This window comes from Piliocolobus tephrosceles, chromosome 1 (genome assembly GCF_002776525.5).
Source record: "Piliocolobus tephrosceles isolate RC106 chromosome 1, ASM277652v3, whole genome shotgun sequence".
Classification (NCBI taxonomy): domain Eukaryota; kingdom Metazoa; phylum Chordata; class Mammalia; order Primates; family Cercopithecidae; genus Piliocolobus; species Piliocolobus tephrosceles.
The window spans coordinates 78,795,606-78,818,549 of NC_045434.1; the positions used below are offsets into that span (position 1 = coordinate 78,795,606).

A 22,944-nucleotide genomic window follows, 5' to 3' on the forward strand; every position below is an offset into this window, starting at 1 on the left:
AAAAAAAAAAAAAAAAAAAAAAAGTCTCATATTATATGTTTTCAGACCAGGGATTGCTGCCAGCTCCCTAGAACTAACCATTTATCTTATGGGTATTTTAGCAGTTCATATTGTGGAAACGGTCCCAAATCCTACCTTCATGATGTTTTTTAAAATATGGTACGCTTCACTAATTTGCATGTCATCCTTGCGCAGGGGCCAATGTTAATCTTCTCTGTATCGTTCCAATTTTAGCATATGTGCTGCTGAAGCAAACAACGAAAGAGGTATGCATTTTTTCAGTAAGAAAAATGCATACTTTTTCCCTTGTTTGATGACACACTTTGCCCTCCAACTATATTTTCTTTGTTACACACAGCTACACTTTGCTATGCCTCTGCATCCTTCTTGTTGCATCAGATTCCATGTAAAGCAAAGAGAATAAAAATTAGATGTATCTCCCATCTACCTGGGGAAGTCTGATGGCAAAGCATAAAATCCATTGACTTTTCCCCTGTTTTTAACTGAAAATGGAATTTGAATTTTACTCTCTTCTTCACACCCTAAATCCAACCATTTGTTCATCTAAGCGCATATGCATTTCACCACAAAGACTCAAATCCACTGGGGAAGAACAAACGGTAATAGTTTACATTTATTGAGCATTTACTACATACCTGTCATTATTTTAATGCTTACTGTAGATTATTTTATTTAATCCTCACAAGCACACTATGAAGCAGGTACTTATTATTGCCACATTTCAAATGTGGAAGGTGAGGCACACGACAGTTAAATAACTTGCATAGGCTCATACTCCTGCTAAATCTTAGAGCCAGGATTAAAACCAAGGCAGTGTGACTTCAGAGCCTGTGTGCTGAACCACAAAACTATGCTGTCTGAGTATGAAGAGTTTCTGTACTTAAGTTTGCCCCTCTGTTTCCTTTCATTATTCATTTTTTATCAACAGACATTCATGGTGTCAAGCACTGGTGGCGAGAAGCTGAATAAGACTGGTTCTCCTTTTCAGCAGGAACATGGGAGGTCTACAGAACAGGGGAGTGATAGATCCCTGCAATATATGTGAGAGGCAGAATAAGAGGTAGGAATAAAGTGTCCTGGAAAGACAGAGCAGGAAGTGACTTTTCAGGGAAGTTTTTGGAAAACATCCTCGATGAGGTCACAGTTCACCCTGTCAAATGGCAGGTACGTAATAGATCTTTTCAATGAATTGCAATAGAAATTCAACAAGAAGAGAAAATGATGATAAATGAAAGAAACACCAAGGACAGAGAGTGGCTCTTGACTTTGCTCCCCACTTTAAGACTCCATTTGTGTATAGCAGGTTGGCAGCAGAATGGGAGTTCCTGAGATTTAACTCTCATGAGATGCCGTGGGTCCCTGTGTGCCTGAATCAGGACCTAGCAGTGGCTGAGAGTCCAGCTCACCAGAGGAGGGGAGGAAAGGTTTATTTTCTTTGCACATCCATCGCTAGGTTCATGGGTGAGGTGCCCCTTACAAAAGACAAATTTACAAGAGAAAGGTATACAAAGGTATTAATGTAAGTTTTATGTGGATGGCGACCCTTTGGAAATGAAGACCCAAAGAAAGAGAGAAGCTTGTTTATTTTGGGTTTGATGAAGAGTGGATAGTCATGGAGAAATATGATTGGAGGACAAAAAGGTGTGACCTGATGGTAACAAACTGAGGGGAACTTAGCAAGGCCTCCTTGTTCAGATTCTTCCTGGCCTCTGTGTCTTTGAGGATAAGGAAGTTCCCTTCCTCTAGGTATAGGGATGGCACTTTTTTTTTTTTTTTAAACTGAATCTCATTCTGTCACCCAGGCTGGAGTGTAGTGGTGTGATCTCAGCTCACTGCAACCTCCGCCTCCCAGGTTCAAGCGATTCTCCTGCCTCAGCCTCCCGAGTAGCTGGGACTACAGGCGCGTGCCACCATGCCTGGTTAAGTTTTTGTATTTTTAGTAGAGATTGGGTTTCACTGTGTTAGCCAGGATGGTCTCGATCTCCTGACCACATGATCTGCCCACCTCAGCCTCCCAAACTGCTGGGATTACAGGCATGAGCCACTGCACACGGCCTGAAGACACCTCCTGAATGAGGATCTTATGGCCTCTTCCAGGTGGTCAGAAAATTCTGTCTAGGTTTTATAGCCTGCTTAAGGGAATAAGGGCAAGAGAAAGTCAGAGTGTCCTTACTGCTTCTACTGTTTTCTAAAATGCCAAGGGGCCATATTTTATAGCAGCCTGTCCTGAACTCCAACAGCAAGGGTAGAACAGGGCAGGGTGATGGCCCAGTCAGGAAGTGAATGAATGGGACTCACAGCCACACTGAGTGTCTCTAGTGACACCAAGAGCTCAGGTGAGGCTAAATCGGTCAGGAGTCCCCAGGGGCCCAAAGAGAACGGTCAGGAGTAGGAGGAAGACCTCACTAGTCATAGAACAGAGATAGGAGGGATGTTTTCTCTGCACATGCCAGTTATAACAGTTGAATATGCACTCCCCAGTACTCCCAGAGACTCTTACATTGTGAGAAAGTCAGTCCTTTCAGAATGTGGAAGACTTGTCAGTTGGACCTGCCAAATCCACCTGTATACTTTGCTATAGTATCAGAAATGATTCCTTTTTGTTTTATTTTCTCTCTCTCCAAAGACCAAGATGGATTTCCAGCCTGGATGCTTTGGTGGGGATTCTACCCAGTGGTTGGGGGAAGGACCACGTGCCCTTCCAACCTTGCGTCAGCAATCCCATGAGGCTCACCATGAGTCACTGCCAGCGGCCCAGACTCAGCTGTGTGGAGTCTCAGACCCTGGGGCGAAACCAACTAAGTTCATGGGTCTTTCCTGTCTGTGTTCTCAGTGACTCACCCGAAACAGATAATAACAGTGAGGTTGGTCGCACCATGTGACTGGTGTCAGCCAGAACAGGTCATGCTGTTAACCCTTGGATCCCAGGCCACTGACTGCCGACTCCCAGGCCCTAGGACAGGCCCATGACACACTTGAGTGGTGTCTCCTTCCTTTCTCTCTGGGGTCCTTGGTCAAGGTTTCAGTTTTGGAAATATGACCTTCCCTTGTAAAGGATCTCAAACTTGGGGTGGTTACTGATAGGGACTGCACCAATAACTACCACCCAGGAGAGGTCCATTGTCCCAAAACACCACCAGAGCACAAGTGAGGAGTTTTCATTCATCAAATTGGGTGTTCTTCAAAGTCGCCAAGGTGCAGATCCTGACTCCTTTCCTGGTTCTTTCCATCAGTTGGGTGATTCCCAAAGTCTGGGGAAAGAAAGAGAATGGAGAAATTTAAGAATGGAACAGATGATTTCTTCCACCTCAGACAAGCAGACTGTGAGCTCACCGTGTATCTTAAGTATTTGTGAGAAGGGTCCCAGGCAGGACCGTAACATGTCAGCATATGACTTAAAGGCTTGGTGACAGAACAAGGATCCATGCAGCTCAGCTGCCCTGCCAGGGTGTCCTCATTGGCTCGCCAGCTTCAGATCACCCCCCAGGGATTCTGCATTAATTATGAAAACCTCCGGTCAAGGCTGAAAGCCTGCAGGATGGATATGGACTATGACCTCATCATTCACATGGGATAGTCCAGAGGTCTCTAAGACTCTCCAAAATATTATTATGATGCAACCTTTTCCCCATAATATGTGACAGAGCATAACTCAAAATTTAAGTGATCCTTGCTGACCCTTAATGAGGTTAAAGTGAAAAAACAAAACAAACAAACAAACAAAAGGCAAGATGAGCTGAGATGCTGAGACTTGGCAGTGATCTGAGTGCTGAGAGTTGCTGATTCTTCAAGATACACGTTACTCCAGGTCATGGGGCAGGGTGTATATGTACATATGTGTGTGAGTGCGAAAGAGTGGGAGACTGGGTGGGAGACTTGAGTAGGGAGAGGGATGGGACATGTTGCTATGGAGAGAGAGCAGTGAAACAGGCAGTACGACCAAGAATACAATCATATCAGACAGTCGAGGATCTGGGTCTTAGCCTGACATTCACTACCCAGGTGACTTTGACAATTCATGAGTCTTTTCTCTTTCACTTGTAAAAAGTGGGATAATGAAGGTAAACTTGCTCAGTGAGGAGATAATATGTGTAATTGCCTAGGAGAGTTCTAGTCACATAGCAGATCATCAGTGAAGGTCCAGCAAGCCAGGCCAGAAAATTTTATGAACAGTGAAAACTGCAGCCCAAAGTTCTGTGTGTTTCTCAATAGGAAAACACCTGTATCCCATTTTATGGTGTACAACCACTTTCACTTATGTCGCCTCATTCTTCCTCTCAGAAACCCTGTAAGGAAGTTATTGTAGTGATGAGGAAACTGAGGCCCAAGGCCACACAGTTGGCAAGGCTGGAACTGGACCCCAAGTCCTATGCATCCTTCTGCTACCCCATGAGGGAGCAGTTGCAAGTCATAAACACACGCCCATCGTGCAGCATCATGGGTGTGACACCGAAAGGATGAGCTTGAAAATGCAACATTATAAAGATTTTGTGTTAACTGCAGAACCTCTAAAAACCAGGCATTGATTCCTTCACTCCAGAAATATTTATTGAGGATCTACAACGTGCTGGGCACTGATCCCAATGCTGAGGATACATCAATGAACAAACCAAACAAAGCCCTGATTCCCAAGAGACAACAGTAAACAGTAAGAATAGTAAGTGAGTAAAGTATGTCATATTTTAGTGGTAAGTGCTTTGGGAAGAGGAAGGTGTAGAGCAGAGCAAGAAGGATCTGGATTGCAGGCCACAGGGTGGTTGAAGTTTAAAATAAGTTAATCCAAGTTGATCAAACTAGGGAAAAGATTTAAGTTTGGGGGCAAGGGAGTGTTCCAGGCAGAAAGGAAAGTCAGAGTCAAGGCCTAAAGCTGGCAGGTGCCTGGCATATTTGAGGAAACTTCAGCACCCAGAGCACAGGGCTGGCACCATGAAGATTGATGGATTGATTTTGATGGAGATCGCCAGCCACAAGCTCAGTTTTATGGTTTCTAGAAGAGTCTATTCAAGACTACAAGGGTCTTCCACTGATACACTCACAAATTTGAGCCTTTGGGCTAGTATATTGGATGAGATAGTATCGTTTTAGTGAGGATTATTTTCTCTGTCAAGGGAATCTTTTCAATAGTGAATTGTGTTCTTGTACTTACAATATTTCATCTCTAAAGCTTCCATTGATGTCTGACTCTGCAGAAATGACTTGGAGGTGTAGACAGGACCCTGATATAGGGATCTCTATTGATGACACTTGCTTGACCTGCTGCTGTTTAGTTATATGTTCCATAAAGACAGCCTGTAGGTCCCATCTCTTTACTCAGGCACTGAAGTGCTCCCAGCATCTGGCCCCTCTTGTCCTTACCTCCTCTGCTGTCTTTTACACATCCCTCACTATAAGTCAAGCTAGAAACCTGTGCTCTCCAAATCCTGCCAGAACCAATTTAGAAGAAAAATATTTTATCTGCATAGAAGTTTGTATAAAGCAATTAAGCATACATTGAAATCTATATTTGCATTTAATTTTCTGATAGCCTTAAACTAATGTAAAACATTTTTAAATCTTTTTGGCAAATAAAGTTTGTCCCAGTCCCCTCCAGATAGGTGCCTTTCCAGGTGTTACCTGTCTCTCCTTTCTTTGCTGTAGCTTACCCATACTTGGTATCAGTGATCAGTGTGTCTGCATAAGAAAAAATTTAAATCAAAAGTGTGTGGCAAACGTTGCAAAACAGTTTTCATAGAAAATAAAATATTTTTAGATACAAGTTAATGCTTCCAGAATTAGCAGCAGGTAAAATTTTAGGAGACCCCTGTCTCTTTCCCCCAAGCAGAGAAGGGCACTGCTAAGTGATCACTGGCAAGAAGCTCCTGGGCTACAGTACACTTTGCAAACTGCAAAATCACAACAGCAGAATTTCTGGTGTTTGTACTATAATTCTAGATGTATTTACTTGCCATATGTTTTAGACTTAATCTAGTCTTTTTCTCTTTCTCTCTCTTACACTGGCATTTTTCTTCTTAACACCATTTGAGGTGAGAAAAATTGTAAGAAAATAATTAAAGTTTGAGTCTTGGTTCTTCCCATCTTTAAATAGATAATAATAACAACAGTAATAATAGCAACACTAATAACAATAGCAACACTAACACCCATAGCAACACCAACAATCGATAAAAGACTCTAGGCAATGATTGAAGTGATAGTATTGGAGAGACAAGTTGACATGCAAACACCAACTATAAGAAGAAAAAATCTGAGGAGAATAAAAGACAAACCAATCCATAAAGTAATTTAGACATAGATTTTTAGAATACCCTTTACTTTCAAGTTGTAGTTTCAGGCCTCTGTTAATTTTACTCTAGTTTAGATAAAAAGTAAGGGGTTTCTGCAGCCATAAGAGTGTGCTCTTTCGGGGGTTCCACATATCATTATTTCCTTGCAATGCCAATGATTCTGGAAAAAGTGAGAAAGAGATAGTGAAGAGGGAAATGAGAATAAAAGAAGCTGGACCTAAGAATTAAGTTTATCACCCAATAAAATACTTTACTTTTAGACTGAAATTATTTAAAAATTCCCTGAATTATCAATAGGCAGTGGCATTTACTGTATTAAAACATCTGAAAAAGTGTGTGTGGGGGGGGTGTATGTGTGCCCCTAGTTACAAATTATGCAGGCAAAGCAATTTTCCCTACTTTCCCCTACTTTGGGGATAGGATTAAGTCTAGAGTAAGAGACAACTATTTAAGGCAAATAGTTCTATTGTAAAATTAGGATTATATGGCTCTATAAGGGCAAGAAATAATTGTGAATTGGAGATGAGGGAGAAAAGGAAATGGAGATGTACATACACACACACACATGCACACACACACACACACACACACACCATACTCCCTGATTCTTCCCATCTCCATCCCTAACCACATCTACCTCACATTACAGTGGGTCTCAATTCTTTTTCTTTTTTTTTCCACATAAGTACAAAGACTGTGCATAGATCCTGGGCTATAGAGCCCTCGAGGAACCCCCAGCCATGCAGCTTGGAGGGACCTGGGGCCTGAGAGGCAGGGAGATCAGAGACACTGGAAGAAAAGGCAGTCAATGAAGAAAGGAAGGTAGTTCAGATGATTTTTTAAATTGCACACTAACTCTTCCAGAAGGAGAGAGAGTAGAGAGAGAAGCCTGGGGCTTAGGAAGAAGGAGAAGAAAGACAAAACCTCCCAACCAGCAGATGCATATATTTTCCCCCTGTTTGTTCTTTACTAAACCTGCTTGCAGGAAAAAAAAAAAAGCCCAAGCTCTAGTTACTAATATGTAAGATATGACCCAAATGTGTATATCTTCTCTTCATCATAAACCAAGTAACTATAATGATAAAAACAAAGCACTTAGAGGTTATGGGAAGAAAGTATTTCTGCTTTCAAAACTTTGATTGGAGAACTTTGTTTATTTGGAAAAGAGAGCTTTTAAATTATACTTTGTTTATGACATTTGGTTTATTACACTTTCTTCCACTTATGCTAGATTGCAGCCAGTCAGAGCCAGTGTCCCCAGCAATCCTAAATAGCTAACCATGTTCACATTGAAAGCATGACACACCGTACATACACAGACACACACATACACACATGTACATATGTATACATACGTACATCCAGCCATTCTTTGAAATCCAGCTCTCATCCTTCCACATTCCTTTTGAACATTTCCTGGGTTTTCAGCCTATGTGATAATGAGAACTGCACCATGTTATTTGGTTGTTTACAAGTTAGTTACTTCTCTGGAACTATTATAGATTCTGAGCACCTTGAAGGCAAAAATCCCTTTGTATTCCTTGTCTCACCTTTCTGTCTACTGCCCTCTACTCATCATGACACAGGCTGAGCATCTAGTGTGTAATGTAATAGCTTTGTAATTCTACAGACTATAATACAGACATCACCACTAAGCTTTATCTTCCTCTGACAGTAGGCAAACTCATGACAAGATCTTTTACTACCTTTTTATTTTATTTTATTTTTTGTTTTACCACATGCGTCCATTTAAAGGCAGTCCTTTAGGATACTTCAAAGAAATCCCTGAGTACATTTTACAAAAGTTTGCTCCCTGCCCACTCTCACCCACCAATGCAACACAACTTAGCAAATGCAATTTCTCTCCAAGTATGAACACTCAGAGAGGACTGGGTGGGATTAATTTCTCCCTTCAGTCATCCTGCCTGGGGTGGAGATCTGGCCCCTGTGGTTTTCATCATGACCGCCACCTGCAGCCTAACCATTTGGGACACACAGGAGAGGGTGGCTCTTTCTTGGGGAGATCATTGTTCAAAAGCCCCTCTATACCATTTGTCTCTTTGCCGTGTTGCCTGCCAGCAGCAACGTCTAATGCCTCCACTTGGCAGCCACAGGCTGTGAGGTCATCTTTACACCACTTGCTGTTCCTTCAGCATTTAAACTCTCTGGCAGTGACTCAGTGTTTACAATCGCATTAACCTGTGAGGAACGCTGTGGCTGTGTCGAAGAACAAGACTCTTGCTGGCACCAAGGTAAGTGTGGACATGTTCTTGGGAAGAGGAGAGGGGAGGGGGCAGGGAGCCAGACGCAGCATGATGGGATACCTGTGTGTGGGGAGCTCTCTTCCGCTCTTGGCAGGACATCCAGTTCCCAAAGAAGGAGAATGACCCGTCATGCTCGGTCTAGTTTGTGCTGTTGCTTGGAGGAGAATGACCAATTGCTGTCTTGTTCACAGGCCAGAGTGAGCAAATCCCCCATGCAACCAACACATACGCGTAAGGCAGGCACAATGACATCCATGCAAAAGGGGCTTCTCAGGTAACGTTACCTTTTAGGGGCCCAAATAAAACATACATGCTGAAATTCAATCTCACTCCTAGAGTGGGAAAAAGCGGAGAAAGTGCTTTCTGCTATGGAGGTGAAGACATACAGGAAGGATAGGCCTGAACAACTCAGTGGAGTCCTTCAAACTCCAGAGAATAGAGGTCATCAGCAAAATGCTCTAACAGTTTCTAAGTACAGTGAACCCTCAGATTTAATTCTTAACATGACTCAAATGTGCACACACATGAGACACACTATTTATTTTGTCTGTAAAAATGATGGTTTCTTTTCTGAGGGTTCACTGACTGATTGGAGTGGGGGAATAACTTAGAACCCCACCAATTTCAAGCCTAGTTGCATATGATCATTTATACAACCTTTTAATGAATGTTTAGCCAAGGTCAAATGCTGGGCTTTCAGATACTTCTGCCTTCTTCCTCCCTTCCAGGGAGATGGTATCGTTAGAACTGGTATCTAAGTAAATGATGCTACCTTGTGGGAGAGGGGAGGGCTATGGTTCCTCCAGCTTCTTTGGTTCCTAGACAACTCAATGGTTGCCCACTCTGCTGCCATTTGTGCACATGATTAGGCTAAAGTTACTCAGCCCCTGAGGACTGTTTTTAGGTCCTGACCATGATACATAGGAACCAAGGGTAGCAACCAGAAAGCTAAGCTTCAAGGCTTCCAGCAACCAGACCATGCAGTATGCCCAAGCTGACCTTGATGGGGCTGCACCCAGGGAAGGATGAATCTGCCTTCTCTCAGGGTACATACAGGGAGCAAACCAAGAGCCTCACAATGTTTAACCTTCTAGAGTGAAAGTTTAGTTCTAAAGAAGGTGAGAACTCAGAGTGACAATGTGATCATCTAGTCGAGTGGTATTCCAATACAATTTAGCAGACACTTTACAAAAAACGAATTTGAAAGCCAGTATGCCAGATAGATAAAAGTAGGTCCCTTTCTACTTATCAAGACCCGTAGGGAGGGCCCAGAACTTTGTCCAATGTGAGCTCCAGGGCTTCACAGATATTTTTCTATGGAAATATCAATCTTTTCCAAACTCATTGTCTCCTAGATGAAGAAGCTAGGACATAAGTAATTGAAGTAAATTGTCATAGAAATTGCAAATGGGAGAGCCTAGACTCAAAATATTTCTCCAGTCTTCCTACTACATTATACATTTAACATCCCCAAAAGTTAAACTTGATCACAAGGACTAGGTGCTGTTAATGTTCAATTGCAAACCCACATTTTGATGCCCCCAAAGTCAATGGCTTCTATTGGCAAAAAACAATTTATTATCAGAAATAAGTCATTCTAACAGCCATATGTAAGTGCATAAAGAGTGAAAAATTCTTGACATGTTTCATTCTGACTAGTCTTTACTGAAAAATGTTCTTATGTCTAGCCCTAATGATACATCCCACCAATGGCTGTAACATATAGTCATGTTAAAGTCACAGAAACACAAGCAGGCATTGCCTACTCAGCACTGTCTACTCTTCTTTCTGTTTAGCTTGGTCTATTCTAATTAATACACTATTAAGAGTAGATGAATAAACCTCAGTATGTTAGTGAACTGTTTTACATACTTGCTGAAGTAAAGCTTACTTGGGATTTATAGAACAGAGAAGCAAGTAAATGACTTTAGGCCATGATTCGAATGCCCATAGAAAGAATACAAGAAGAAACATATTTCAAGGAGGCACTGAAGATAAATGTATCAGGCACTTTTAGCCCCATATCAAGGCAACTGGCATTCAAACCTTCCAAACCCTGGCCAATGTGAATTAATGGGGCATTTATTGCATGGCTGATGACTTATAAACACACTTCGTTGCTACACAAGTTCAGGCAATTACTGGGCAATTATACCAGCAAACCACCTAGTAATTAAAAGATGGAGTCTTGTGTGGGCTGCCATTTGGACAGCAGTGGCTGCTTTCTTACTGCATTGACATGATCACTTTCTCTTGAGAAGACCAAATGCCTTCAGGAGCCAGTAGATAGATGACCCACTTGTAAAGCAACTGAATGACAAGGAAGATGGCTCTTATTCTGAAATGTTCACAGCAGTTCTTCCTTAGTTAAGAGAAAAGCCATAAGTGACCAAGAAACCATGTCTGCAGATGCCTAAGCCCAAGGTGCACATGTGGGGTGAACATTTATGTGCCAAGTGTCTACCAAGTGCAGGGTACATGAGTAGTCCTGCAACAAACAAACGACCCTTACATGAGATCTGCAAGGTTCTGGGCATGAGATTGAGTGTTTTACATACACGATCTCATTTAATCTTTACAACTAGTCTGTAAGGGAGAAATATATTATTATTTTTATTTTAAAGACAAGGCTCTTTAAAGAAAAGCTAAACAGCAAGAGCCCACCTCCTCTCTGCTAGTGAATGGTCAACTTGGGACTTTAACCCCCATCTTCTAACTGCAGATTCTCTGTTTATTCCTTTTCAGTATTTCCTTTCTCTGGGAGGAGGGAAGATTGAAAAAAATTTAAAGATGTGATTCTAGCCTTCCAGGAGATGACTGAGAGTGAAATAACTCTGGAACAATTGGAAGTAGCTCATGAGCCAGGGCAAAGGAATATAATGTGGATTAAAGCACCAGTCAAGAGTAGAGGGCTAAACACATGTGTCCTGAATGTACACAGTTAATCCAGAAGGATGCCATAAATGAGTGTGAGTTTTGAGTCAGGGTCTAAAAATTATGAATGACTATTTTTAACCTCATCTACCACAAGTGTTTAATTATGTTGCTATACTTCCATCAGCCTACCTCTGTGACTATTGGACGGAGAGTTGAAAATGTATTTTTCTTACCCTTGAAAATATGATGTGTTGGAAATTGCTGACAGGTGTGATCACATTTTGATTGAAAAACCAGCTGGTTTGGTTTGGGCCCTGATTTCAGGTGCTTGATAACTAAAGCCTTAATACATTTCCTTTCCTTATTATTTCAGAGAGTACTGCAAAACTGGGAGACAGTGCTGTTAACAGTTATCAAGTTCTGTATGAGCCTTACTAGTATGGAGACAAGCAAACCAGGCATAAGTGGTAGACATTTGGACCAACTTTAACAATTAAAATATGAACTCATTTCTGGCCCTAGGAACAATGCAAAGAACAAGAATCCAGTTTCTACTAGCATGAAGAATCCTCAGAGGTTGGTGGAATGAGAAATTTCTTAATATAAAGTACTAGAGTGGGTGATGAGATAGAGAAGGAGGGATGCAGAAAGAGACCTGGTTTCATCTGTTACCAACAGGTTGGCTTTATCACTCTATACTTTACTATTCGACTTCACACAATTAAAATAATACAATGTATTTAAATGTGAAATGTATGCAAAAGCACTTTGTCATTTGAAAAAATTCTTCAGTCATAAGATACTGTTCTATTAATGCCCTAGGTCCTTGGTATACAATTCCAGGTCAGTGAAATTCACATACACTTGTAAAAGTTCAAACATGTTCTTACATATTTATAATTACTGTCTTAGTCCATCTGGGCTGCTATAACAAAATTACATAAATTGGGTGGCTTATAAAAAACGGAAAGTTATTTCATTCAGTGCTAGAGACTGGATGTCCAAATTCAAGATGCTGACAGAGTCAATTCCTGGTGAACCCTGATTCCTCAGAGATGACGTCATCTTGCTATGTCCTCACATGGTGGAAGTCACAAGGGTCTCTCTGGGGTCTTTTTTTGTAAGAGCACCAATCCCATTCACAAGGGCTCTCCCCTCACAACCTGATCACTTCCTAAAGGCTCCACTTCCTGATATCATCACCTTAGAAGTTAATATTTTAACATAGGAATCTGGAGGGGGGACACAAACATTCAAACCATAGCAATTACTAATAACCATAATCCAGGAATAACATATTACTTAAAATAATGGATTAATATTGACAGTAAAAATATTTTTAAATCTGTATATAAATTTCTAGTTGGTTATCATTGCTCTAGAAAATAATTGTTATTCACAACCGAAAACTCCAATTCAATGACCCTGAAAGCATAGTACTCAAAGAATCTAAGTCATGGAAATCTAAAAGTCTCACAATATTCTTTGTTTATATTTTCCTTCAATGGAACCACTAACTTGGCTATGTGACATTGGTGAGTGGCTTGGCTGTTCTGCACCACTGGTCACACACCCTATAAAATGTCCTAATCAGACAGTTCTTTGCCTCCCTTGGGACAGAATGAGAAAACATGAGATTATATCTGTTATTATGACCCTAGGGTGTCACAGACAGAAGAACTAGATAAGCCCACATTTCTGACATCTTTAAGAGTAATGATAATGCTCAAAAATAAACATTTTTTTCCTCTTTTTTTCTTAAACAAGGTTACGTTCAATTTTCAGTTGGTAAGCCAGGTGCAGAATGCCAGCTAACCCTTCCACCTCATGTTGTTGTTGAAGGCTGCAGATCTAGGAAGCAGTACCAATGAAACCTGTTTTGTTTGGAAGCAGCAGTGTTAATACATCAATTTTGACTGACCTCCCTTGCTCTTCTCAGATTCCAGCCCCCATACCTGCTGTTCTGTGAATTCTGCTTAACCCTAATTAACCAGAATATGAAAGCTGTGTCCTCAGTAGCCTCAGTGAGGGCAGTAATTTGACGTGGAACATGAGGCCCAGCCTTCCAGGTTGGTAACGCAGAGTGATGACTGGATCTCAGACATCCTGCCTACAATCAACCAGGTTTAGGAACGGCAAGCAAGCCATGCAGAACTGAGAGCCAGCAGACTGGGGCAGGGGGGAGTTGCCCAAACACATTTATCAGGGTTTTCTGACTTAGAAAGAAAAGCAAAGACCTATAGGAATGAAAGAGTAACCAACTGAAGGAAAGGTTACCCATAGTTGGTGGGGAGACCTGGGGGTATGGCCTCGTGGAAGCTATTGAACAGAAGGTTATTAATAATTTTCCTCGGATAAAATTTAGGAGAATTCTAAACAGAAAAAAATGGACCAATTTGATTTTGCCATGATTTTAGTCTGCATTTCTTATTGTTGTCATCACCAGTTTATTGTTATAGCATAACTCGTATAAGAAATATCCAAGCTAAGTACAGAACTGAAAGTCCCAGGTGGAGAATACTGGGAGAGGAAGAGCTGAGAAAGCCAAATGCCCTGAGATTTTTTTTTTTTTTTTGAGACGGAGTCTCACTCTGTCACCCAGGCTGGAGTGCTGTGGCCGGATCTCAGCTCACTGCAAGCTCCGCCTCCCGGGTTCACGCCATTCTCCTGCCTCAGCCTCCCGGGTAGCTGGGACTACAGGCGCCGCCACCTCGCCCGGCTAGTTTTTTGTAGTTTTTAGTAGAGATGGGGTTTCACCCTGTTAGCCAGGATGGTCTCGATCTCCTGACCTCGTGATCCGCCCGTCTCGGCCTCCCAAAGTGCTGGGATTACAGGCTTGAGCCACCGCGCCCGGTGGAGATTTTTGTTTAGAGAGGTTCAAGCTAAAGGGATGTGGAAGCTTTAGGAGAAGTCTGGGGTGGAAGAAACTACCAACGCTGTCCTGTAAACAGGTTTGCTGTACAGGTAAAAAATATCACAGCTGTGACACGGACATACTAGTAGAGAAATGCTACTGTACTAAGAATCCACCACACTTTCTCTCCCCAGCCAGTCCAGCCAAGCATGCAGCAGGTATGCAACCAAGATAGCTGCTTCTTCCTGTCCTACCTCATCCCCTCTGACAGTTTCATAATAAACTGTGTACACTTTCTGACACCCTTGCTTCTCTAGGTCATGCCTTCCTATGGAAGGGGAAGCAGTGACAAAGGTGAAAATCATGACGGTAACAGAAGCCATTTACAGCACTGAGTCTCCAACCCACAATCATTGGGCATCCCATGGCTTCAAGGTATGATCCGTTCTTGTGCCCACCTGCTTCCAGGTATCTCACAACATTTTGCTGAGGATTTGTCTTGAGTTCCTTCCACTCCCTGCAGAAGGAGATGCTGAGACAAAGATTAGGGTACAAGTAGTTTCGTTGGGAGACAATCACAGGAAGCAGTGGTGTGGGGGGCATGGAATGTGAGACGGGGAAACTAAGACAGCCAGTAAAGAGGTATTACCAAGAAGCAAACTACCATTGTGGGCAACTGAAGTTTAGTCCTTCTGGGGAACTCCAGGAGAACGCCATGAAACATACATTTCAGAGGACACAACCAGAAAGGTGGGAAAAGAGGGTGTTGACACCTTAACCCCACCAGTATAGGTTGAGAGGTCTTGTGAAATATAAATTAAGTCCCTGACATTTCTGGCCTGCTGCACCAGTGGACAAACCAGTCAAAAGCTCTCAAACAGGCCGTGCACGGTGGCTCATGCCTGTAACCCCAGAACTTTGGGAGGCTGAGGCGGGCAGATCACCTGAAGTCAGGAGTTCATGACCAGCCTGGTCAACATGGTGAAATCCTGTCTCTACTGAAAATACAAAAATTAGCTGGGTGTGGTGGCACATGCCTGTAATCCCAGCCACTCTGGAGGCTGAGGCACAAGAATTGCTTGAACCCGGGAGGTGTAGGTTGCAATGAGCTAAGATTGTACCACTGCATTCTAGCCTGGGTGACAGAACGAGACTGTCTCAAGAAACAAAAACAAACAAAGCTCTCAGGCAAGAGTTGATAGTGTAGGTCATAAAAGTCTGTGATGTATGCATTATCCTGGGGGAAGAGTGCAGGGTGATGAGGTGAGTTACACAATTCACAGTCTGGTAGATAATGACTGTTGGACAGAGAAAAAATGTAGCATTCAAAATCAATATTTTAATTAGATCATTTCATATTTTTACAGAGAAGTCATCTTTTACAGAAAAAAATATATAAATTGTTTTCCAACTCACAAAGGACAAAAAAAAAATGAGACCCTTGGGAAACGAATTCTTCACAATGCAGCTCTCTAATTGATCTATATGGAATTCTTTCTTGTACCATGTTGCTGCATGCTAATTGGAAGGTGTTTTTAAGTAGAATCAGCTTGGATCACAATTGATTGGATGCGGTATAGCTGGCCTGCCAGATCTCGGAGGAAAGTGTGCATGAAAGCTCTGGCTTTACAAGTCCCACTAAGAGAGCATTCATCTGGATGAGGCAGAACAGCAAACCTAGAGCTCCAGGGATGACACAGCCCTTGGCAATCTTTCAGAAGTGACACATCATGTCTTCATTTACTGCCTCCTTACATCCTTACGGATTAGGGCAATGGATGGTGGTAGAACTTTGCCCACAAGCACTCCCCATCAGGAAGTGGCTTTTCTCAGCCCTATTTTCCATGTTCAAAATATGCTTCATAGAAAGGTGAACTGAATAACTGCTGATTTAACCCACTAACTCCAGACAGTTGATGGTACACCTACACCGTTCTAACTTTGTCTTGCTGGGCCATGGTTTCTTTTTTCTTTTCTTCTCCTCCTTCTTTCCTTCCTTCCTTTTTAAAATTTGTAAAATTTTATTGATTTATGTATTTATTTTTTATAGAGACAGAGTCTTGCCATGTTGCCCAGGCTACTCTCAAACTCCTGGGCTCAAGCAGTCTGCCTGCCTCAGCTTCCCAAAGTGCTGAGCTTACAAGCTTGCACCACTATGCCCAGCCCCTTCTTTCTTTCCTTCTTCTTCCTCCCTTTTTCCCCCCTCCCTCCCTCCCTCTCTCTCTCCCTTCTTTCCTTCCTTCCTTCCTTCCTTCCTTCCTTCCTTCCTTCCTTCCTTCCTTCCCTCCTTCCTTCCTTCCTTCCTTCCTTCCTTCCTTCTTTCCTTCCTTCCTTCCTTCCTTCCTTCCTTCCTTCCTTCCTTTCTTCCTTCCATTCTTTTCTCCCTTTTCTCTTTCTTTCTTTCCCATTTTAAGAAGTATGTAAATTCAAAATGTTTCAGGAGGAGGGATTAGATGTACTGCACTTAAACATTTTTTCAATGTTAAGAAGATTATACCTTACAACAGTATTGCTAATTTGTAAGCACACACATCCATTTAAAAAACAGAATGTTTCTCAGTCCAGGCACCTGAAAATAGGAACTAATAAGATCATCATAAAGGAGAAAAATGAAAAAAGAGGAAAATGACCAGCCAGGCCACATTTTATAGGTCTTGTCTTTTTTCTCAGATAAAACAGAGGGCCAACCCCTGATTTTGAGGTACTAAATGCTTCTCTATTAGACTTACTATGCATAGTTGTTGTCTACCATCTATATTTATTAACTGCAAAATAGATGTGCCATGAGGATAATTTTGTGTCCCCAGAAATTTAACTGCTGAATTTGGTAGCCTTGTAGCCTCATATTAAACAGGCAGTATAGTGCACACCCCCTCTCCCCACCCCAACTCCCTTCTCTATCTGGTCTTTTCTTCCAAAAACTATTATTTGGTAATATCCAAAGCACATGTCTTGATATTAAATATTAATAAGTACTTTCAGAAGCATATAGTATATTTAATGACATTTAATAAGTTCTGGAATAGAACATTTCTTTGGCATTGTGGCATCATTGAAATGAATGAAGGGTGACAAACCGTGACTCTGTGTATAACTGAGGAATTTAGTGTAGAACTGTCCATTTTTTTCCCCAGAAGAATGTGTTGCTTTTGAGTCTAAAATTGACTTTAAATTTCCAGTTACTGAGAGTTTTGCTGAGAGACTAGGGTTATGCAGAGATTGTGCAAAACAAGTTTACTATTAAAAAAGATAATTACCTATTTACCAAGACCCAAGTTTGGATTATTTTCATGGGAATTCACTGATTCTTGGGTAGGGGAAGGTGAGATTGTTATAGTTTTAATTAAACTACACATTTACTTTTTCAACAATTGTTTTTAACTGTATGTGCTGTACAAAGCACTGGAATTGTAGCATAAGTAGGAGAGGAATTTTCCCTCAAAGAACTTACAAACTAGCAAGTGGCAGACAGTAATAAAAGTTGATACAGAGAAACAAGCAAAGCAGAAGGAGCAATTGCATAAAGCTGAGTCCTGGAAGGCTGCCTATAGGGGGCAGTATGTGGTCTCGCCTTAAGGACAAATGGAATTTTCACCAGGGAAGACTGTGATGGGGGCTTTTCAGGGGGAACGAATAGGAAGAGTAGAGGAGGCTGTATAGCAGCAGTTAGCTTCGTTTGGTTGGAAAACACCCCAAGTGAAAGAGCATTGTGAAGAACGGAAGAGCTAATGAGGAACCAGCCTATGGAGTTTGGCTGCCTCTCTTAGTCACAAAGAAGGAGCTGTTAATTGTTTTTTGTCAAAAGAACAGGATGATCAGATCTGTGCCTTAGGACACTTTAGATGGGGCAGAACAGGTACAGGGGATGTGGTGGGGAAAGAAATGACTCAATTTCAAATAAATCAAATAAATTACTTTGATGTTTATATGGTGTCTTAGTTCATTTTTTGCTACCTGATACATGATACTAGGTAACTTGTAATGAAAAGAAATATGTTGTCTCATAATTCTGGAGGATGGGAAGTCCAAGTTTAAGGGGTTGTCTTCTTGCTGTGTCATCTCATGATTGAAATTGTCATCCCATGATTGAAATTGTCATCCCATGGTGGAAGGTAAAAGGGCAAGAGGGAGCAGGATGGGGCGAAACTCGCCCTTTCATACAGCACCAGTCCCACCTCTGAAAGTGCAGCTCGCAGGTCTTAATCACCTCTTAAAAGTCCCACCTCTTAATACCGGTGCAACAGCAACTAAAGTTCCACTTGAGTTTTGGAAGAGACAAACATTCAAACCGTAGCAGATGGATTCAATTCCAGCATATTAAAGAGTACTGTATGGTGAAGAAATGAAAAAAAATAAAAAAAAAAAAAAAAAAAAAGGTCTGAGGTCTACCCCTAGCTTTGCTACTAATTCATTTTGTGTCAGGATGAGTCACTTTACGTCACTGATCCATAATGTTCTCATCTGCTCAGGAGAGGGAAGTGTGTGGATTACTCTCTTACTAAGGTAATTTGAATGATCGTGTATGATGACTACATCTATCATTTCCTCCTTTGTTATCTCAAAATTTCCAAACTGATTTAAACAAGATATTTAGGGTTATTTGTTTATTTTTATTTTTTTGGCCACATTCAAAAACAATCTGTCTCCCTTGAGATGGCTACAGAGCATTTACCTGTCAGATTTCCTCTTATTCTGTTTTAAAATTTGTCACTTAAATATTTTATCAAGGAAAAAGAGAAGACAATGCTCTACTGCCATCATGTCTCTATAATTTATAAACTCTAAACTTTAGAGTCTAAATATTTCTATGTGCTGGGAAAGTGTTCTTAAGAATAACCAGTAGCTTTGGAAAGTGGGGAGGTGTGGCATGAGGGACACCTGGTCCAAAGTAGAAGAGTGAAATAACTTGCTTTTTTTGTCCAGGCCTTGCTTGGATAAGCCTCTGCCTACAATTTGATTTAATCATGGCTGTACTGTTAAAGGGCATTTTCTAAAAGAAGCCTTCAAGGACGCCTTTGACTGCTTTTTCAAGATGGAGAAATATTACCAAGATGAAAATTGTGTAGGGCAAATATACATGAATAAATGTGTTACAACGGAAGTGACTTCTATAAAATACTCAGCGCTTAGAAAGAAATGAGAATTCTGTCAATCAACTAAGTGACTATATATTTGGAAATGTCTGTAGTTCTGTCAATCAACTAAGTGACTACACATTTGGAAATGTCTGTAGGAGATTCTGTGTTTGTTTCTTTTTAAACTTTTGGTCCAGATGTTTATGTATGGTTTCTACATTTTATTATTTGATCTTCATTTTGTGTTTATTTTATATATAGATCTTTTTTCACCAATTCACATAGTCTACTAAGAAAAGTGATCCTTTCTAGACTAGCAGGAATTTGACACAAAGACAGAACCATTGAAGGCAGTGATGCTCAACTTTTTATACTCTACTATCTTAGCCAAGAGCTTGTCAGTGCGGTCTGCAACCATGATTTTTCACAGTCACATGTTTTCAATTTATCTTCCAATATGATGTTGACTCAAACATTTGGCAGATTTATAATTTCTCCATTCTCCCCTGCCACTCATTCTCAAGATTTAGATTTTCTCATTTAGCAGTGGTAACAGTGCTTCACCCTTTCTATAAATCTTCATGAAGTTTCTAAACCCAGTGCCATGCAAATTGAGAATTACTGCCTAACATTATCTTTTGAAGAACTGAGTGTTGTATTTTATAGTTCTGTGTTAATTAAGCCTCTGCCTGAGGGAATGAGGAGGTATGTTTCCACTTTTTTAACTTACAATGCACACAGCCTAATTCTCCCTGCTGAGGAACTTAGTTGGGACAAGCAAGGTCTCCTCATCCCAAGTCTTGCCTGGGATCCCTGACTTTGGCCTGAAGGCAGGAGCAACAGCTCCCTGACCTTCCATTTTTGCCTTCTTCCCATTCCTGTGGCTGTAGTATGGGTAGAGCCCATTTCTGCCTCTGTGAGGGTAGAAGCTGCCTGGCCTGTCATCCTTATCCCTTCCATGACTTCTTCTCCATCCCCATTCAGCCACCAGGAAGCTCACCTACCTCTGAGCTCCTCTAGCACAGATCTGTGTCTACATGTATGCTGTGTCTACATGTAGCCCAGGCATTAAAAACACAAATAACCTCGTCCAATGTTTAGGAACTTGAAAGTAATTGCAAAATAGGAAAACATTAGCATTAAGGTTATATATGCACACACACACATACATATACATACATACACACATATATATACATATACATATATACACACACACACATAAAATATATGTATGTAGGCCGGCTGCAGAGGCTCACGCCTGTAATTCCAGCACTTCAGGAGGCTGAGGGTGTGGATCACCTGAGGTCAGGAGTTCACAGACCAGCCAGGGCAACATGGCAAAACCCCATCTCTACAAAAAATATAAAAATTAGCCAGGTGCTGTGGCATGTGCCTGTAGTCCTAGCTACTCAGGAGCCTGAGGTAGGAGAGTCACTTGAACCCGGGAGGTGGAGGCATAGTGAGCCAAGATTGCACCACTGCACTACAGCCTGGGTGACAGAACTATACTCCATCTCAAAATTTATATATAGATATGTGTATGTACAAAAATAATAATGCCTTGAATATATTGTATCTTTCTTCAAAATACTTCAAAATGTTTCTATAGGCCAGTCATGGTGGCTCACTCCTATAATCCCAGCACTTTGGGAGGCCGAGGCAGCTCGATCACCTGAGGTCAGGAGTTTGAGACCAGCCTGACTGATAGGTGAAACCCTGTCTCTACTAAAAATGCAAAAATTATCTGGGCGTGGTGGCGGGTGCCTGTAGTCCCAGCTACTCAGGAGGCTGAGAGAGGAGAATTGCTTGCACCTGGGAGGCGGAGGTTGCAGTGAGCCAAGATCATGCCAGGGCACTCCAGCCTGGGCGACAGAGCGAGACTCTCTCAAAAATGAATGAAAAAATAAATAAATAATTTTATAATCATTTTCTTATTTATTATCAAAACTAAATGCTAACACCTTTTGAGGATTTAAATAAAAGTTCCTGCTTTACAATTATTAGCATTCTGGTTTTAATCAGTCATCGATTCACCTGTTTTTAAGCATGGTGTTTTAGAATACCTACATGGAAAAAAATAGCCGTATGTGGATTTTTTCAGTCTATGCCTCTTCTTTCAATTCTCCTTGATAAATGATATCTACTTTCTTTGGGACAAATAACCACCTCTTAAAGAGTCTTTTCTAAAAATATGTTCAGTTTGTCTCAGACTTAATTTCACTTGAGCTATGGTTCTTCCTTCTTATATGGAGAAGGTGAATAGTTTATCAGTCCCAGCTGGAAGAAACTCATGTTGGGCTACTGGTAGATGATTAAAAGTAGAAAAAACAGGAAAAGTCCAGTCCCTGAGCAAGGAGTCCGTGAGTCTGGCTCCTACCCTCCCATGAACTCTTTTTCTCTCCTTGGTGAGTTACTTTGCTACTCTATGTCAATTTCCTTATTTGCAAAATGGGGTGATTCCAGCCCTCCTCAGAGGGTTTGACTGTAAAATTGCTGTGTAGATGAAGAAAGATATTAATCTTTGCCAGTCTGGCTTGCTGCAGGTTTTTTCTGAAGAAGTTGGAGAAATCCTTTTCATTTGGGTTATGTTTTAGTGGAGATTTTAAGCACACATTAGTTTCCAATGTTAAAGGATTCAAATCTATGATTCACCATATTGCTTTGCAACTTCTTTCACTATTTCCATTCTGAAAAAGTTCTTACCTCTCAAGGTTTTAGATGACTTATTTCTATTATTCCCATTTTTCTGTGGTTTTCTTTTGAATAGTTAATTCACTTTTTTCCAGTTCTAATTTACCTTGTGTATGTCTGTACTATTTTTTTTTCCAAAATGCTTATAGTTTTTATGCTACTGTAAATGGAGACTGGATAATCTCACATTTTTCCATTGGACTGTAATGCTTTATTTTATTACCATATATTGAATTATTATATATAAGAATCAGAATTCTGCAAGAATATTACTTCTTCCTCTTTTGAAACCTTGCCGCATCACATACTTTGTTGTATTTCTCTAAAAAATTGTCTTATGCCCTGAGATTGTAACCTTTTCCGGGGCCTAGGGACTATATCCTTTTGAATCCTCTTATTTTTCATCCTGATATTTAGGCCTTAACTCATAGTATATTGTTTGAGTTGGATTCGGAAAACATACATCAAAACATACATGGATAGAGGAAGGGAAAGACAGGTGTGACAAAAAAATGCCTTCCCTGAAAGCAGAGTCAAGGCTGCTAGGTGAGTTCTGGCTGCTGATTTGTGGAACAGCTTAGAGTACCATCTTTGGGCTTCTAGAGAGACCTGCCTTTATCAGGTTGTCCTGAACAAACAGGGACCCAGGAGAACCTATGACCCTGAGCCTTTCCCAGCCCTCCCGTCACACTTAACTTGATCCTCCTCCCCTAGCCTTTCCATTTGAATCTAAATGGCAGTACCAGTTACCAGGCAGAGTCCTGAGGGAGCTCAGTGCAACAGTGATACCCTCAAAGTCACCTCAATTGCTTCCCCAAGCCCCACACTTTATGTAACTAGACTAAGATAATTCCACATCCATTAAACTTCATTTT

The 22,944-nt window shown here is 41.2% G+C and overlaps 1 long non-coding RNA gene and 1 other non-coding gene across 2 annotated transcripts in view; both read right to left on the reverse strand.

Annotated features, from left to right (window-relative positions):
- The window catches only part of LOC111537046, a 13,729-nt gene extending 10,244 nt beyond the window's left edge, over window positions 1–3,485 (reverse strand). The window contains exons 1-2 of the long non-coding RNA XR_002729890.1: window positions 3,355–3,485; window positions 3,128–3,272 (exon numbers count right to left, since the gene is read on the reverse strand). This is a non-coding gene — a long non-coding RNA (uncharacterized LOC111537046). The remainder of the gene's footprint in view (window positions 1–3,127; window positions 3,273–3,354) is intronic.
- LOC111537164 lies at window positions 151–254 on the reverse strand. The gene has a single exon (XR_002729925.1). It is a non-coding gene; the product is annotated as a U6 spliceosomal RNA (small nuclear RNA).
- Window positions 3,486–22,944: the final 19,459 nt, after the last annotated feature.